A 15,546-nucleotide genomic window follows, 5' to 3' on the forward strand; every position below is an offset into this window, starting at 1 on the left:
CCGCTCTGCTAACATAATTGCAAAAGGGTTTTCTAATGATCAATTAGCCTTTTAAAATGATGAACTTGGATTAGCTAACACAACGTGCCATTGGAACACAGGAGTGATGGTTGCTGAAAAGGGGCCTCTGTAAGCCTATGTAGATATTCCATAAAAAATCTGCAGTTTCCAGCTACAATAGTCATTTACAACATTAACAATGTCTACACTGTATTTCTGATCAATTTAATGCAATTTTAAATGGACAAAAAAAAAAATCTTGAAAAAACTAGGACATTTCTAATAAAAACTATTATATAGGATAGATTTTGTTAGAAAAATTTGCATATTTCAGGTAGAAATCATAGTTTACAATTGCACCCACCATCACAACTCGACTAGAATAAATACAGAGAGCAACGTGTATTACCTAATTACTAATCATAAAACATTTCTTAAATACACAGCGTACACTAATTGAAAGACACAGATCCTGTGAATCTAGACAATATTTCAGATTTTCTAAGTGTCTTACAGCGAAAACACAATAAATCGTTATATTAGCATAGCACATGTGCAAACATTACCCCAGCATTGATTCACGGCAAAAAGAGCGATAGCATTATCACCACCAAAATGTATTAATTTTTTCACTAACCTTCTCAGAATTCTTCAGATGACACTCCTGTAACATCATATTACAACATACATATAGAGTTTGTTCGAAAATGTGCATATTTAGCCACCAAAATCGTGGTTATACAATGAGAAAAGTAGCCAAGCTGGTCAGAAAATGTCGGGCGCCATATTGGACAGTGATCTAGTCTTATACATAAATACTCATAAACTTGACTAAAAAATACAGGGTGGACAGCGATTGAAAGACAATTTAGTTCTTAATGCAATCGCTGAATTACATTTTTTAAATTATCCTTACTTTTCAATACAGGTTGCGCCAAAGCGAAGCTACCCCAAAGAAAATGGCGGCATAAGCGTTTAACATTTTTCGACAGAACAACGATTTATCATCATAAATAGTTCTTACTATTAGCTGAACTGCTATCAGAATCTTGGGCAATGAATCCTTTCTCCGGTCTAATCGTCTTTTGGTCGAAAGATGTCCTCTTGTCCCGTCGAAATGGCCACTAACGTTCACCATGCACTAGAAAAGTGCCCAGCTCCTCGAAGTGCGTCACACAGAAATGCCATAAAATCGCCCTAAACGGATATAAATTGCTATAAAACGGTTTAAATTAACTACCTTATGATGTTTTTAACACCTATAATGAGTAAAAACATGACCGGAGAAATATTACTGGCTAAACAACAGCTTGGAAGGAGGCCAGTCCGACGTCCATCGTGCGTCAGGCGCAGAGACGAAAAGAAATGTACTTCCGGTCATTGGTCTTTTATACAGGCCCTGATTGCGCAATCGACTCCATTCAAAATGTCACCACTTACTGACATCTAGAGGAAGACGTAGGCCGTGTTTGTTTCCCCATAGCATTTACAGGGACATTACAACTGACCTGGGAACAGGGGCCAAGATTTCTGAAATCTCACTCCCTGTCATGAAAAGTGCTGTAGAAGGAGTTCTGTTTCACTCAGAGACATAATTCCAACGGCTATAGAAACTAGAGAGTGTTTTCTATCCAATAATAATAATAATATGCATATTGTACGAGCAAGAATTGAGTACTAGGCAGTTTAATCTGGAGACCGATTTATGCTAAGTCGAAACAGCACCCCCTATATTCGCAAGAAGTTTTAACCCTTTATTTTTGGCACTAAAATAGTCACCATATATAGTTCCATTCATTTTTTGATCTGGTACCAGGGGACCTTTCAGATTAGTCTTGTGAAGCCTGTTGGCGTCCTAGAACAAAACAACCAACATGTATGTGTTCGTGAGAGTCTCGCCTTCTCACAGAGGTGTCATATTATTGTGAAGCCCAAACTGTTCTGACACTACAGACAGAAGACAGAAGTTTGCAGATTGGGTGTTCTGACAAGTCCCAAGACACTTGTGGGGGTTGTAGAGCAAAACGGATCGGGGTTGTAGAGCATCATGATCGTAAGGATCTCATCTTTCCATAGAGGGATCATAATAGTTTGTAGGCCAAACCAACGATTTTGTGAGAAGACCAATTTCCGTGAGGTCTCATGGTCTGACAAACCACTCTACAGCTCTGTCGCCTTTCACCGCTGCTGCGACACATCCAATACAAAAAACAAACATCTCTAGCTTAAATTGAGAGATTTTTCTAGGGATTCTTGTATTATGCTAATTCGATCTCTGCAGGGGCGTGGACATCGACTTTAGGTTATAGCCTAGAGCAGGGGTCGGGAACCTTTTTGACTAAGAGAGCCATGAAAGCAAAAAATTTGGAAATTTATTTCAGTGAGAGCCATATAATATATTTTAAAAGTACGATACTCGTCATCTTTTTTTCTTTTCGCCATCTTCTTCGTCGAAGGGTTAGCTTTGAGCTAATGACCGAGCAGACTGATTCAAAAGGAGGTGTTTACCTGTTTTACCTAGCAACGGCCAACGTAGGCCAGTGTTATTTAATTAAAATAATGGACAATTGCTCCTGCAGCCCTGAACAGGACATGAGCAGTGAAAAATCGATGGATGGATTAAAACAAGTGAGAATAGGCCTCCCGGGTGGCGCAGTGGTCTAGAGCACTGCATCGCAGTGCTAGCTGCGCCACCAGAGTCTCTGGGTTCGCGCCAAGGCTCTGTCGCAGCCGGCTGCGACCGGGAGGTCCGTGGGAAGATGCACAATTGGCTTAGCGTCATCCGGGTTAGGGAGGGTTTGGCCGGTAGGGATATCCTTGTCTCATCGCGCTCCAGCGACTCCTGTGGCGGGCCGGGCGCAGTGCGTGCTAACCGAGGGGGGCGGGTGCACGGTGTTTCCTCCGACACATTGGTGCGGCTGGCTTCCGGGTTGGAGGCGCGCTGTGTTAAGAAGCAGTGCGGCTTGGTTGGGTTGTGCTTCGGAGGACGCATGGCTTTCGACCTTCGTCTCTCCCGAGCCCGTACGGGAGTTGTAGTGATGAGACAAGATAGTAATTACTAGCGATTGGATACCACGAAAATTGGGGAGAAAAGGGGATAAAATTTGTACATTTTTTTTTTTTTTAACTCACTTTAAAAAAAATTTTTTATTTTTTATTTTTTATTATCTGCGAGCCAGATGCAATCATCAAAAGAGCCACACCTGGCTCGGGAGCCATAGGTTCCCGACCCCTGGCCTAGAGAAACAAAATGTATGTACAGTTAGGCCCACCTCATCTTTGCTAAATATGTTGAACATCTTTGCAGTCCACACTGTAAGAAGCCTAATTATATGCTACATGGCTTCAATATGGAAATATATTGTTAAACATAACATTTGCACTGCTATAGAGGTCAGGCCTACTGTAAATTGCATTACTGTATGCCTGAGCCATGGACATGCCAAATGTTGTCAATAAGATTAAATAAACTATTGATAAGGCTTAAAAAGACTGAATAATTCTAATAAAATTGGAATCAAAACAACTTGTTTTAAATGTCTAAATAGACGCACCATAATTGCTCCACATGGGAGCAGGTAAAGGTAAACTATGGAGGCTTTTATGCACATCCAAACTCTTCACATGAGCTGGACAAAGATCCAATGTAAAGAGAATGAATGTCCACTCACCATTATACTGCTCCCAAATATGTCTTATAAACATCATGGAAGGATCTTACAGATTACATTTGCTCACTGTTTTGCTGCTCGCAAATATCATATTTTAATAAATCTTTGGTGATTAATATTTATTTCAAAGCAATTTCATGAGCCAACCCCTTTATTGATTGGTAAATGATTTGGGCAGGAATGCTTGGTTTTTAACCTGTTTGGGCTACAGGGGCAGTATTGAGTAGCCAGATAAAAGGTGCCCATTTCAAACGGCCTCGTACTCAATTCTTGCTCCTACAATATGCATATTATTATTACTATTGGATAGAAAACACTCTCTAGTTTCTAAAACCGTTTGAATTATATCTGTGAGTCAAACAGAACTCATTTGGCACAAACAAGCAACACAAACAAGCAACACGTTTTTTTTTTTAACAATATTTCTAAAATAGGATGGGGTCAGAAGCATGATATCATAAATCACATCTCTCGTTGGCACTGTGTGCACACATAGGCCTAAATGTTTTTACGCATAACATTTTCACTTCCATACAAAATACTACCCTCCTGTCAATTGTATTGTTGCCTATTGTTGTGCAGGGAACATTCTCAGAAAAATCTGCAGTTTATATGGCATTATAAGAGGACTGAGTGGTTTAGAGGAGCGCGTCTTTGAAAATGAGGATGGATAGCCTACTTGAACAAGCGAAATGAAGTACAGGTTTTTTTTATGTTTCTAAATATGAGATTCACCGACACAAAAGGCACATCTCTCCTTCCATGGACACTGTGCATCATGGCTGGATAGGCTGCACTTCCGCTCTTAAAATCCATGCAATTATCGACTGTGTTACCGTTAATACCTGCTTTTGGTGGGTTTTAAAAGTTCCCTTTAGCGCTGCATGAAATTGTCACTTTTGTGCTTGTTGAGGAGACACCTCACATAGTCACCCCACCCCCCAAAAAATTATGTTTTAGACAAGTAAATTGCCGAACCTGGCGTAAGGGGTGAGAAATTCCAGTATGCCAGATTTTACATGACGAAATTGCAAAACAAAGTGCGCTTGACACTTCCACCTCCTTAGCGCCAGCCACAAATAAGAGCCCAGAGACTACATCCCAAATGGCACGCTGTTCCCTATATTGTGCATTACTTTTGACCAGGTCCATAGGGCTCTGGTCAAAAGTAGTGCACCATGTAGGGAATAGGGTGCCATTTGGGACAAACACACAAGATTGGCTGTGTCTGTTACTACAGCACTGCACAATCGAAGCAGTTCTCCAAGCCTTAATAACTCATCCTGTGACTGCTATGATCATGGGGAAGATGAATGGGACTGCAGGTCTGCATGATCCATCTCTCGCATTTTGGAGCTGTCGAGGAGAGTAATCGCTGCTCCGCTGTGTGCTAAACAGAAGGCTACTATAGGGGTAAACGTAACCCCTACACACTCACCCTTACACTGGCCTTTGCACATCCAGCTGCCTGTTTATCCACTCGTTGGTGAGTTAAACTATTCCTACAGTACTATGAAAGTCCTATGACTAATAATGGTCAAATGGTTTTACATGTGGTAATTGTGCCTTCGCCTCTCTGTCCGTGCACAGCATAAACACAAACACAAAAAAGTGTTGAATAAATTCATTTGGTTATCAAATTGAATGCAGTCAACAAAGCAGATTCTTCAGATCGTTGTCAGCGGTATACATTATGCGATAATTCATAAGGCTTTGTAGTGTCCTTGGTAAACAACAAACATTGGGTATACTAGCCAGCAACAATCTGGTCGGCCGCCAATTCTGGAAGCTCTCTGGATTTGGAGTGAGGAGAGATCAAAGCTTTGTTTTACTTGTTATTTTTTTCCCCCGGCAGAGTAATCGTTGCACAGCTATAGAAATGAACTGTGAAGTGAGTCATAATGTATTCTGTATGGAATGTTGTACCTGTATTGTTTGTAGCTTCCATGACCTCTACTACTCAATGCGGCTCAACTCTTCATCCCAAACTCTTAACTTTCAAAGTGAGAAAGTGCTTGAAACTTTGTTTGGCAAGGAACCAGAGATTAGGGTACCATACCTCTGTGTAGCAGCCTCTCTGGTAGGAATGCAATGAAGCAGTATTAGTGAGCTGATGTTTTAAATTATGACAGGGGAGAAAGTAGATACACTTCATATCACAAATGGGTTCATATAGGCCTATAACATCACCTGAAAAATACCTGGCCCACAACTACACTCTTAGAAAAAAGGTGCAATCTAGAACCTTAAAGGGTTCTCCGTGCGTCCCCATGGGAGAACCCTTTGAAAACCCCTGTTTGGTTCCAAGAACAACCATTTTGGGTTTCATGTAGAACCCTTTCCACAGAGGGTTCTACATGGAACCCAAAATGGTTCTACCTGGAACCAAAAAGGGTTTTTACCTAAAACCAAAAAAGGGTTATCCTATTGGGAGAGCCGAATAACCCTTTTGTGTCGCCTATTGCATGACGGTTGCAAGTGTTAGAGGACAAAGTAAGCTGGACATAACGATCTCAGAGGCCAGACTACCACTTGGCTGTTCAGGATATGTCTGCAGTCAACCGTTTCAGCCTTTTCAACACCCCAATCACAATGTAGAAGGCTTCGAACAAATCACTTCAAGCCACTCCACCTCAATATTTCTCTTGCATATTGCTGTGGCAGACAATCCACATGAGGGAGCGGAATGAGTAGAATGGTATCAAATACAGCAAACACATGGTTTGATGCCATTCCATTTGCTCCATTCCAGCCATTATTATGAGCCGTCCTCTCCTCAGCAGCCTCTATTGATACAATTGTCTGTGCTTTTTATCTCCAACAAAATGTATGTACAATTAGCTCACATTTACTTTCTATCTCTCTCAGAATGTTCTGACCTCTTTGTTTTAAGTCTATGCCAGGTAAACGCTCATTGTCCTTTCCACCTCATCACAACATTGACCAAGGGTGCAGAAAGTCATCCCAGGTCCAGACATTCATATGACAGCCAATAACAAAACCACTGCAGGGTACTGGTTATGGTGAGACTGTTGAGTCAAAGTCTGACTCCTGAGGGACCTCAAGTCACCTTCCTAAATGTCGGTCTCTTTCCTTGTTTGTTTCAGTCCTAGTTTGTTTGTCCTGCCACAGTACCTTACTGGTGGAAAAAGAGCAGATTGTTTCCTGTTATTTTATCTTAGAATCTGCAGGAAAGACAGATGTTTTGTGTACCTTAAGATAGTCAGCCTGTGAAATCTGCTGAATATGCTTGCCATAAACTATCTGTAACTGGTTTATTTTAATAACTGGAGTCAGCAAGGTACCAAATAAAGGAGTAACACGGGTAGTGCATGGCATGCATGTCCAGCTAATTTTCACAGGTGCATGATGTCAAGCTCGAAAAGTATACTTTCTTTAAAAAAAAAAAAATTAATCGCTGTAGGAACTTTGATTGTTTTGCAAACCAAATTATTTTCAAGCACTGCATATTTCCACGTTCAAGTGTGACTGCATGTCATTGACTTGGTTACGAGCCAATTAAAACACATTTATATGCCCAGGTTAAAGGAGGTAAGGCAAAAGAATCAGCGAACGAACATCGCCCGTGGCAACACAGCTGTTTCCAGGGTGAGCACCCGACGTAGGCCTAAGCAACAATATCAAAACGTAGGCCTAAGCAACAATATCAAAACGTAGGCCTAAGCAACAATATCAAAACGTAGGCCTAAGCAACAATATCAAAACGTAGGCCTAAACAACAATATCAAAACGTAGGCCTAAGCAACAATATCAAAACGTAGGCCTAAGCAACAATATCAAAACGTAGGCCTAAACAACAATATCAAAACGTAGGCCTAAGCAACAATATCAAAACGGAGGCCTAAGCAACAATATCAAAACGTAGGCCTAAACAACAATATCAAAACGTAGGCCTAAACAACAATATCAAAACGTAGGCCTAAACAACAATATCAAAATAAAGTTAGAAGAAAAGTAAGAAATCAATCAATCTGATGATCATGTTCAGACATTTCAAAGATTAGATTATCATTTACCAAATGGAAGTTCTCTCAAATGAGCCATGATCAAAGACATTCGTATTCTTTGGGCCTTGCCACATTTGACTTTCACTGGCAGCCAGAGACACGAGAACTAATTTTGCAGTACTAATGAGTGTTGCTACCACTACTTCACTTGTGTGCCAGAGGAGAAGGACCGTTCCGAAATATTGATACCTCTCTTTTCCTATAATAATCTCAGATTTCACTGTCATAATGAGCACTGATTAGATTGCACAGCGCAGACAGGGAGCATATAATGGAGTTCAATTCTCCCTCAGTGTTTGAAGACCTATTTGGGGTTATGAATGATTCAGGTTCAGCGGAATGACGCAAACATATTAACAATAAATAGGAATAAAAAGGACTTGCAGAGACATTGTGAGATGAGTGGTCTTGTGACGAAGCCAGTGGACATATCGCATAATGAAAAGTAGGGAGTAGGAACACATGATGCCTTGATAATGCATTGGTTAGTCTTTTTGTTAGATCCAATATGGACTTGTCTCGTAAACCCAATGTATCAGTTCCAATCAAACACTCACCTTTCCCTCGAAAGCCATGACTGAATTTGAATGCTATGAATTCGATATTTGGTATACAAAAAATATTTCGCTCCTACGTCATATTGTGCAAAACACACAAAGATGTGAAATGGTGGGTTGCTTCTGTACATTGAAAAACGAATCTGTCTATCTAGCCATATCTCAATATTTTCACGTGATAGATGTAGATCAAATCAAATGTATTATAAAGCATTTTTATATCAACAGAACACTGATCAGAGAGAACAAAAGATGTAGTCAGGCACTTTGCCTTTACAAATGTCAATACTGACAGAAATCTAATTTCTCTATGAGAATAAGGACCATTATGATGTTAATTCATATTGCAGACACATAAATAAAAAAATATATAACTATTTAACGCATAAACGTAGCTAAGTTTGGAAAACGGATGAATTAAAGAAAAACGCACTGTAATCAGTGTATCTGGAAGAAAAGGACACAGCACTCAGGTAGAACCCTTTCTGGATGCAGGTGGAACCCTTTCCTGGCTCCAGGTGGAACCCTTTCCTGGCTCCAGGTGGAACCCTCTGTAGAAAGGATTCTACATGGAACCCAAAAGGGTTCTCCTATGGGGATAGCTGAAGAACCCTTAAAGATTCTAGATAGCATCTTTTATCCCACTAAGAGTGTACTCAAGTAGAAGTACTGTTACTTTAATAACATCTTACTCAAGTAGAAGTAAAACTACTGGTGTGAAAATAAAAAGTTGGGTAAGTGTACCTATTAAGCCCACATACCCATTAAGTCCACTCCATCTTTGGTTGTTAGCCATACCAGTTCTTTTCCCAAGCCAATTTGATATCATTAAGTTATTGACAGTTCATTTTTGCCCTCAGAACAGCCTGATTTTATTCCCGTCAGCAAAGGGTTTGATTTGTGTCCACATATTTTGTGTATATAAATTATAATGTACAACTTCACATTAGAGATTAATCTTTCAAATTAGGGCTGTATATGTTAGAAATGTCTAAACTTAGATGTTGATGTGCTTAATAGGTACACCTGCCCTAGCTCATTTAAAAAGTCCTCAGAGTAAGAGAAATTGAGTTACTTTTCAAATTAAAACATTGACCTTGATCATTCGTTATTTTCGCTAAGGTTACCTGAATATATTATGCTTACTGGATGAAGTTAAAGCAAGCCAGTCAGACTGCCTTACTGAGACAAAATGCAATATAACATTTTGGGGAAATAGTTTTGGGGATGGCCTTGTCTCCGAGAAATGATCCTGGGAGCCAGATGATTTTACATTTTGGTCATTAGCCAGCCCTATGGTGGGCAACTGGCATCGAGCCCCCCCAAAATAATTATAAAAGTTACTCACCAGGAAGAACGGATGCAACGAAGCACCAGTTGATTCTTAAGATTAAAAACTGATTAATTAGATGTGAAAGACAACATCCGAAGAATAGAACAAAAGTGAGATGATGCTGTAATGGAAAGTATTAGCCAATATGAATTGTTCAATATGACATGGCGCTCTCAGCGACGGAATAAAACATTGGATAAAGTGTTTGGTTGCAATAAGACGTTTGCATGTACGTTGAACCCAACTACACATTCTGTAATGCAATATGTATAGTTAAAAGGAACCGATAGCTGAGCGTTGAAGCGAATCATGATTGCCATACTGCGACAAGATATGGGCACATGCCAGATGTGTTCCGCCCAATGCTGGCCTGCTGAGTGCCTTGCATTGCTACAATTAAGAATGGACAATCGGGGCCTCCCGGGTGGCGCAGTGGTCTAGGGCACTGCATCGCAGTGCTAACTGCGCCACCAGAGTCTCTGGGTTCGCGCCCAGGCTCTGTCGCAGCCGGCCGCGACCGGGAGGTCCATGGGGCGACGCACAATTGGCATAGCGTCGTCCGGGGTAGGGAGGGTTTGGCCGGTAGGGATATCCTTGTCTCATCGCGCTCCAGCGACTCCTGTGGCGGGCTGGGCGCAGTGCGCGCCAACCAAGGGGGCCAGGTACACGGTGTTTCCTCCGACACATTGGTGCGGCTGGCTTCCGGGTTGGAGGCGCGCTGTGTTAAGAAGCAGTACGGCTGGTTGGGTTGTGCTTCGGAGGACGCATGGCTTTCGACCTTCGTCTCTCCCGAGCCCGTACGGGAGTTGTAGCAATGAGACAAGGTAGTAATTACTAGCGATTGGATACCACGAAAATTGGGGAGAAAATTGAATAAAGAAAATAAAGAAAAAAGAAAAAAGAATGGACAATCATGAAATGGACACCAATGACTATATGTATTTATGTGACTGGATACTCACTAAATGAAGCAAACATTTTCTGAAGGGTTTAGATGAAATGCTACAGTACCAGTCAAAAATTTGGACACACATACTCATTCAAGGGTTTTTCTTTATTTTGACTATTTTCTATACTGTAGAATAATAGTGAAGACATCAAAACTATGAAATAACACATATGGAATCATGTAGTAACCAAAAAAAGTGTCAAACAAATCAAAATATGTTTTATTTTAGATTCTTCAAAGTAGCCACCCTTTGCCTTGATGACAGCTTTGCACAATCTTGGAATTCTCTCAACCAGCTTCACCTGGAATGCTTTTCCAACAGTCTTCAAGGAGTTCCCACATATGCTGAGCACTTGTTGGCTGCTTTTTCATCACTCTGCGGACCAACTCATTTCAATTGGGTTGAGGTCGGGTGATTGTGGAGGCCAGGTCATCTGATGCAGCACTCCATCACTCTCCTTCTTGGTCAAATAGCCCTTACACAGTTGATAGTCCCAATAAGCGCAAACCAGATGGGATGGTGTATCGCTGAAGAATGTTGTGGTAGTCATGCTGGTTAAGTGTACCTTGACTTCTAAATAAATCACAGACAGTGTCACCAGCAAAGCACCATAACACCTCCTCCTCCATGCTTCACGGTGGGAACCACACATGCAGAGATAATCCGTTCACTTAGTCTGCGTCTCACAAAGACACGGTGGTTGAACCAAAAATCTTACATTTTGACTCATCATACCAAAGGACAGATTTCCACCGGTCTAATGTCCATTGCTTGTGTTTCTTGGCACAAGCAAGTCTCTTATTATTGGTGTTCTATTTTAGTAGTGGTTTCTTTGCAGCAATTCGACCATGAAGGCCTGATTCACGCAGTCTCCTCTAAACAGTTGATGTTGAGATGTGTCTGTTACTTGAACTCTGTGAAGCATTTATTTGGGCTGCAATGTTTGAGGCTGGTAACTCTAATGAACTTATCCTTGGCAGCAGAGGTAACTCTGGGTCTTTCTTTCCTGTGGCGGCCCTCATGAGGGCCAGATTCGTCATAGGTCTTGATGGTTTTTGCGACTGCACTTTCAAAGTTCTTGAAATGTTCCTTATTGACTGACCTTCATGTCTTAAAGTAATGAAAAAAAGTTTCTCTGCTTATTTGAGCTGTTCTTGCCATAATATGGACTTGGTTTTTTACCAAATAGGGTTATCTTCTGTATGCCACCCCTACCTTGTCACAACACAACTGATTGGCTCAAACGCATTAAGGAAAGAAATTCCACAAATTACATTTTAACGAGGCACACCTGTTAATTGAAATGCATTCAAGGTGATCATGAAGCTGGTTGAGAGAATGCCAAGAGTGTGCAAAGCTGTCAATCAACACAAAGGGTGGCTACTTTGAAGAATCTCAAATATAAAAATATATTTTGATTTGTTTAACACTTTTTTGGTTACTACAAGATTCCACGTGTTATTACGTAGTTTTGATGTCTTCACTATTATTCTATGAGTAGGTGTGTCTAAACTTTTGACTGGCACTGTACGTCTGCTTGTAGGTGAATGCAACCAACGCATGCTGTAATGCAATTTGTATAGATACAATTAAGCGCTTGCTGTGCATCAAACAAGCAGAGAGAGGTAGAGGAAGAAGATATTTCAACGTATAAGCACAAGGACAGAATTCAGTGTTTGTGCGAGCTGAAATAATGCTGCGACCGAAACCCATTAGAGTGCTTAAGAGTATGGAGATAGCGACTAGGGTGTAAAATCAGATCAACAAACATATATAACGAGGAGGAAGGAAAGCCCCTGTGGAAGTTGTAAGCTCACCACAATAAAGAAAACCAGTAAGAAGACTGCCTCAAGAACACATCAATGCAGAGTGAAACAACCTTGTCTGAGTGTTTGATGTACAGCAGAAAAGGAATAGCAGCAGGTAGCTTAGTATCATGAATAAAACGGTTGTATTACATTGAAAAGTCATGCAGATTGAATATTAATGGGACTACTGTGCATTTCACCCATTGTGTTACGTGAAGCAGTCTCTAGGCCTATGAGCTAATGCCCACTATTAGTGCAATGACCTGCAAACTACAGAGCCTGAAAAATTCCCCCAAAGTACATGGATGGTAAAATAGTAAAACCCAGACTCCGAGATGAACTGTCAACACAATGAGATCTTGAGATCGTCCATGTCACGCCCTGGCCTTAGTATTCTTTGTTTTCTTTATTATTTTAGTTAGGTCAGGGTGTGACATGGGGAATGTTTATGTTTTGTTGGTTTTGGGTGTTTATATGGTAAAGGGGTTATGGGGTGTAGTATATGGGTTTGTGTTGAGTGTAGATGTCTAGCGTTGTCTATGTATGTTTAGTTATCTAGGAGAGTCTGTGGTTACCTGAATGAGTTCCCAATTAGAGACAGCTGATTTCGGTTGTCTCTGATTGGGAGCCTTATTTAGGGTAGCCATAGGCTCTCATTGGTTGTGAGTAATTGTCTATGTAGAACGTTTGTAGCCTGTATGTATGTGCACAACGTTTGTAGCTTCACGGTCGTTTTGTTGTTTTGTTTGTTTTTTGTTAAAGTGTTTCGTGTTTATTTTTGTCATCTTTTAAAATAAAAGAAGATGGCTTATTTTCCAACTGCTGCGTTTTGGTCCGTCAATCCCCCACACGATCGTGACAGTCCAGACAGAGTCCGAGATGATCTGTTGATCCAGAACCGAACCAGTGTGCATATGTAATAAGATCCCGTTTGGAGTGTGATGGAAAAGCCTACGTGGAGCTAGGGCCGGGTGATATGACGATATATTTATATATATCGTGTGATGATAGAAAAACGTCTATAGTTTATTTAGTTGTGTCGCAAATCACACTCTTTACGGCAATATTTTTCGTCAATTGGACGACGCTTTGGGTTCTTCCACACGTGCTGTGTGGAAGTAAATTTGCAACACAAGCAAACATGGAGGAGAGTGAACGTGACACAGAACACGGAGACACGGAGCTCGTGTCTAAAAGAGGGGCTACTTCGGTCACATGGACATGGTTTGGGTATGAAAAGTCTGACTTGGACCAGAAAACCATCCTCTGCAAAATATGCCGCAGGTCGGTCCCGAACAACAGGCTCAAACACCACAAACCTCTTTTACCACCTATACAAGAATCATGTGAAACAGTACGGAGAGAGGCTACGGATGAGACCCAAAAGTACAGTCGAGGGCTCAAAACAAACAAACCCCCCAGACAAACCCCAGACGTTGCAAGAGGCTTTTGCCCGCGGCACACCATATGGCAAAGAATCACGAAGATGGAAGGAGATAACAGCTGCCATTACAACTTACATTCTGCAAAGACATGGCCCCAATTTACACAGTCGAGAAACGGGGGTTTCGTGAGTTGGTGCTAATACTCGGTCCAAGGTACCAAATGCAAATTGATATGCGACACATATTAATGCCAAAATAATATGCAAAACAGGCAAGTAGGCAAGTTAATCGCTGTAGGAACTTTGATTGTTTTGCAAACCAAATTATTTTCAAGCACTGCATATTTCCACGTTCAAGTGTGACTGCATGTCATTGACTTGGTTACGAGCCAATTAAAACACATTTATATGCCCAGGTTAAAGGAGGTAAGGCAAAAGAATCAGCGAACGAACATCGCCCGTGGCAACACAGCTGTTTCCAGGGTGAGCACCCGACGTAGGCCTAAGCAACAATATCAAAACGTAGGCCTAAGCAACAATATCAAAACGTAGGCCTAAGCAACAATATCAAAACGTAGGCCTAAGCAACAATATCAAAACGTAGGCCTAAACAACAATATCAAAACGTAGGCCTAAGCAACAATATCAAAACGTAGGCCTAAGCAACAATATCAAAACGTAGGCCTAAACAACAATATCAAAACGTAGGCCTAAGCAACAATATCAAAACGGAGGCCTAAGCAACAATATCAAAACGTAGGCCTAAACAACAATATCAAAACGTAGGCCTAAACAACAATATCAAAACGTAGGCCTAAACAACAATATCAAAATAAAGTTAGAAGAAAAGTAAGAAATCAATCAATCTGATGATCATGTTCAGACATTTCAAAGATTAGATTATCATTTACCAAATGGAAGTTCTCTCAAATGAGCCATGATCAAAGACATTCGTATTCTTTGGGCCTTGCCACATTTGACTTTCACTGGCAGCCAGAGACACGAGAACTAATTTTGCAGTACTAATGAGTGTTGCTACCACTACTTCACTTGTGTGCCAGAGGAGAAGGACCGTTCCGAAATATTGATACCTCTCTTTTCCTATAATAATCTCAGATTTCACTGTCATAATGAGCACTGATTAGATTGCACAGCGCAGACAGGGAGCATATAATGGAGTTCAATTCTCCCTCAGTGTTTGAAGACCTATTTGGGGTTATGAATGATTCAGGTTCAGCGGAATGACGCAAACATATTAACAATAAATAGGAATAAAAAGGACTTGCAGAGACATTGTGAGATGAGTGGTCTTGTGACGAAGCCAGTGGACATATCGCATAATGAAAAGTAGGGAGTAGGAACACATGATGCCTTGATAATGCATTGGTTAGTCTTTTTGTTAGATCCAATATGGACTTGTCTCGTAAACCCAATGTATCAGTTCCAATCAAACACTCACCTTTCCCTCGAAAGCCATGACTGAATTTGAATGCTATGAATTCGATATTTGGTATACAAAAAATATTTCGCTCCTACGTCATATTGTGCAAAACACACAAAGATGTGAAATGGTGGGTTGCTTCTGTACATTGAAAAACGAATCTGTCTATCTAGCCATATCTCAATATTTTCACGTGATAGATGTAGATCAAATCAAATGTATTATAAAGCATTTTTATATCAACAGAACACTGATCAGAGAGAACAAAAGATGTAGTCAGGCACTTTGCCTTTACAAATGTCAATACTGACAGAAATCTAATTTCTCTATGAGAATAAGGACCATTATGATGTTAATTCATATTGCAGACACAT

This window comes from Salvelinus fontinalis, chromosome 27 (assembly GCF_029448725.1).
Source record: "Salvelinus fontinalis isolate EN_2023a chromosome 27, ASM2944872v1, whole genome shotgun sequence".
In the NCBI taxonomy this organism is placed as follows: domain Eukaryota; kingdom Metazoa; phylum Chordata; class Actinopteri; order Salmoniformes; family Salmonidae; genus Salvelinus; species Salvelinus fontinalis.